The sequence below is a fragment of the Lathyrus oleraceus genome, chromosome 6 (assembly GCF_024323335.1).
Source record: "Lathyrus oleraceus cultivar Zhongwan6 chromosome 6, CAAS_Psat_ZW6_1.0, whole genome shotgun sequence".
In the NCBI taxonomy this organism is placed as follows: Eukaryota; Viridiplantae; Streptophyta; class Magnoliopsida; order Fabales; family Fabaceae; genus Lathyrus; species Lathyrus oleraceus.
Window position 1 is genome coordinate 69780911 of NC_066584.1, and position 4991 is coordinate 69785901.

The 4991-nt window shown below is 36.3% G+C and overlaps 1 pseudogene; it reads right to left on the minus strand.

Moving 5' to 3' along the window:
* Positions 1-3091: 3091 nt before the first annotated feature.
* On the minus strand, positions 3092-4348 carry LOC127092116 (protein DMR6-LIKE OXYGENASE 2-like; annotated as a pseudogene).
* Positions 4349-4991: the final 643 nt, after the last annotated feature.

A 4991-nucleotide genomic window follows, 5' to 3' on the forward strand; every position in this document is an offset into this window, starting at 1 on the left:
ACCGTACGGATTGTGTCCCATCTAGCAACTGGAGCAAAGACTTCATTATAGTCTACTCCCTTCTCTTGCGCATATCCCTTAGCCACAAGCCGAGCTTTGCACTTATCTATCTCACCATTCTCATTCAACTTGGTTTTATAGACCCACTTTACTCCAATTACTTTGACTTCTTTTGGTGCATCAACAAGCTCCCAGGTTTCATTCTTTACAATGGCACCGATCTCCATATCCATTGCATCCCTCCATCTTTTTATTTTCACTGCTTCTTCATAATAAATAGGATCACCAGAGGCTACAAACAAAGCTAAATTTTGTACCTCTTCTTCTTCTTCTTCGAGTCATTCTCCGCTTGTATAGTCTTGAAGATATGATGGGGCTCGAGTGACTCTTCTTTCAGGAAGTGTAGGTGTTGTAGCATCGCTGGAGATGTGACTGTGATCAGATTCTCCTTCTTGTGAATTTTCACCTTTACTTTCTTCATCACTAGAGACATATGTGTTTTCATCAACTTCTCCCCAATCAAGAATGTCATTTTCTTCTTTTTCTTTTGTCCTTCTCCAATCCCAATTTTCCTCTTCCTCAAACACAATATCTCTACTAATTATCACCTTCTTTATCATCGGATTGACCATTTTGTATCCTTTGGACTCTTCACTATACCCTAACATCACACACTTTTGAATTCTAGCATCCAACTTCAACCTCTTTGCATGTGGTATATGCACATTTCCTACGCATCCGAACACTCGAAAATGATCAACATTGGGCTTGATTCCACTCTAGCATTCTTCTGGTGTCTTATTCTTTACGACAGGGGTTGGACTTCGGTTTTGGATGTAGCACGTCCACTTCACAGCTTCTGGCCAGAACGAAGTAGGCATCTTCTTCTCTTCTAGCAAACATCGCACCATGTTAAGAATAGTACGATTTTTGCGCTCGGCAACCCCGTTTTGTTGAGGGGTGTAGGATGTAGTCAATTGCCTCTTAATGCCTTCAAGTCTACAAAACTTTGTGAACTCCTTGGAGGTGAACTCCTCTCCTCTATCTGTTCTTAATCCACAAATAGATAGACCAGACTCCTTCTCTACAACATTTTAAAAGCTTTTGAATGTTGTGAAAGCTTCACTCTTCTCATTCAAAAAATAGACCCAAAGTTTTCGGCTAAAGTCATCAATAAAGGTTAACAAATACCTTTTGTTGCCGTATGACTCTGGAGTGATCGGTCCGCAAATGTCTGGGTGTATAAGTTGCAGCTTCTGTGTTGCTCTCCACTTGCTTTTCTTTGGAATGATCTCCCGATGTTGTTTCCCTTTCATGCAGCTTGTACACACATTGGTTGGCACCTGAAACTTGGGAAGTCCTCGGACAAGTTCCTTTTGCTGTAACAAATTCAGACTTGTGATGCTTAAGTGACCATATCTCTTATGCCACAACTCACCAATATCATCACTTCTCACACTTAGACATGTAGATGATGTATGTAATACAACATTAACCAACACTACAAACATCCTATTAGATGTCATATATGTGTGCATGATTAGCCCCCTTCTGGGATGATAGACTCGACATTCTCCATTTTGTATCAAGATAGCCAAATCTTTCTCTTGCAACTGGCCAATACTCAACAAATTGTTTTTCAACTCAGGAACATAATAAACTTCTGATATTACCTGAGTTGCACCTTCTACTTCAAGTCTGATGTTGCCTTTCCCTTTCAATGGCATTTTGAGATTGTTTCCAAGTTTTACTGAATGGCTGAATTGCTCATCTAGTCCCACAAACCATTGCTTGTTCCCTGTCATATGGTTAGAACAACCAGAATCAAGAAATCATACTGCCTCTCTCTTCGAATTGTTGTTCTCAACATAGGACATCAATAGAAGTTCCTCCTCCTCATTCAACTCTACATAATTGGCCCTTTTCTCCCAATCAGGACACTCATATTGGAAGTGCCCCAATTTATGACATTCGAAGCATTCAACTGTAGCCTTGTTGAAAGCATGTCTGCCTCGTCCTCTACCTCGCCCTCCTTTATTCATGCTTCTACCTCTTCCTCTGCCTGATCTTTTATCATATTTCACTTTCAGCACTTGTTCCTCTTCCTGGTGTGCCTGCATCCTTTGTTCATGAACAAGCAGACTTCCATGCAATTCATCAATGTTCAAGACACTTGAATCATTCGACTTCTCTATTAAACAAACAGCATAGTTGAATTTGGAGGTCAATGATCTAAGTATCTTACTAACCACTGTGCTTTGCTCCACCACCTCACCATTTGTCTTTATTTTATTGACCACGGTTAAAGTCCGCCCCAAGAAATTGTCTACTTTCTCTCCTTCTTTCATGGCTAGTAACTCAAATTCCTTCCTTAACGCTTGAAGTTGTGCTCTTTTCACCTTCGTGGACCCTTGATACTTTTGTTTCATTGAATCCCAAATCGCCTTCGATGTTCTCTTGTCGAGAATTGTTTCCAATATTTCTCTGTCAATAGCTTGAAACAGGAAATTTTTCACCTTCAAACCTTTGAGTTTAGCCTCCTCCACACTCTTTCTTTGTGTCTCACTTGCTGTTGCGTTTCCGATTGCCGGTGCTGGAATTCCCTCGTCCACCAAGTTCCACATCTCCTTGCTCCTGAGGAAATTCTCCATTGTCATTGACCAAAAATCATAATGGCCATCGAACCTGGGAATGGACGGCTGCACGAACTTTTCTGAGGTTGACATCTTGATCTCTTTGTGTTTACTCACACTATCAGGCCCCTTTCGGAGCTCTGATACCAATTGTTAATACAAATGGTATAGAACACACTCAGTTCTGAATAAATTTGTTATAAATCAAGTAAAGCTAAGACTCTTAAATAGCCATGGTTTGAAACAGAAAGTGCTAAAAACCAGGTCACGTCTACAACAATCTAAAGGACGTGAATACTTGCTTAAGAATAGGTCCATCAAAGCAAAACAAAAAATCAAATACTAACATCATCATTCTATTAACTAGAACACTTATTAATAGAATTAAAGACTAAATCAACAAGGACTGCTGACGTCATCACTAACAGTCTAAGAATGGATTCAAAAGACATAAAATGTAAGGACTGCCTCAAAAAACTTAATTACTATACTTAATATTGGCATAATTTGAGCATAAGCAATGGTTTAAAACCATAGGTCTTTCTTAGAAAAACTAATTGTTTATTGAAGGACGTTTTGTTGCTGTAAATAAATACTTAGTTACCAAATGATACTTGTCTTTCACAATATTCCATCTGATTCCTCAAAGGATTTCAGCACCTTTTCCGCGTCACCATGCTTGTCAAAGAGTCGTGAGAGGAACTCTTTAAATTTGTATGACGTATAAATAGGTGGATTGTGTTCATCAATGAGATCTTGTGCCGGCTCTATGAAACAATCACCCGATGGAGCTATAAAAAATGCAACAGATGTGCGAGCATGAGTTGAATTTGTCACAGCCCTGTGCTCGACACTTTGTAGCTTACCATTACTGATTATCTGTAACCAAGTCAACAAAATATGAAGAATTGAATGAAATGATTTTCTCTAGTTATTTATTAAGTGAAGTAACTGTACATAATGTGATGTGTATAGATCAATTATTAAGTGTACCTTTAAGGCATAACCTATATTGATGAGAAATGCATGAGGAAGTGCCTCAACACCAATCCATTCTCCATCCTTTAATACTTGAAGACCAGATATATCATCTTGGAGTAAAATGGTGATGAGGTAAGCATCATAGTGCTTGAGTAAAATGGTGATGCTCGTACTTATCAGGCAACTGAAACACCTCCTTAAAAACACTCATTGTTTTCTTCATTTCATTCTCCGGAATTCCATGGTTGATAACCTGCTTCAATCAACAAATATATATTGGAAATCTTATAAAATTAATAGTATCTGTGAGAATTATATGAACCTGAAAGAATCCAAACTCCTCAGCAGCTTTGATAATTTTCTGAATTGTATTTGTTCTATCAACACTATGTGCTTCACTGAGATCAATCACTGGGACGCTGTGGCTGATTGGGATTTCGATATCACCTGGTCTTGTTTCTGGTGGGAATATGTAGTTCTCAGGCACAGATTCGATGCTTGACCAGTTTGGCGTAAGCTTCTCCATGTGCTTGATTATGCTTCAGTACACGATTTTAATGGTGAAGAGTAATACATCAATATGCGGTATTTATGTTATCTTTTCTTTGACGGCTTAAAGCGGGGCATATGCATATACATGCATTATGATTTCTGGACATGTGGTTTGGTTGTATTTTCTTTTTGTCCTAATGTATCTAAAAGATAAGGGAAGAGATTCTCTGCTGATGCATATTATTCCTACACTTTTTTCTACATATTGTATATACTCTTCACTATATTTATACAATAAATAATATGTTTTTAAAATAAAATAATATATTTATGAACAGTACCTGAACAGTATATAAATCGTAAACGTTGAATATTGTCTTTGAATAATGCACATGAACAATGATTTAAAGTAGCGAAAAAATTGATTAATTAAATGTGAAAAGTTGGTTAATGAAATGACGGAGTTGGTTAATAAACATTGAGATATTAAAAATAATTTTCAGTGTAAATCAAAGTTGATTAATGAAAAGTAAAAATTTGATTAATGAAACTATGAAATTGGTTAATAAGCATCCGGATATTAAAAATTATTTTGAATAACCACCAAAGTTGATTAATACAAATTATGAAGTTGATAAAAAAATTTACAAAATTAGTTAATAAAGGTCCAGATAATAAAAAAAATTATTTATATATTTTTTTAAAATAATATATTATTATAATATTTTACCGTTTACCGTATTGGTGAACAGTAAAATACGATATAGGTGTACAATGTAGTGTAAGAATAATATTTTTTTTTATTTTTTGGACTCATCCACGTGAAATGAAATTGTTTTAAAAAATAATATTTTAATTTTAATTTTGATATTTAAAACAATGAGA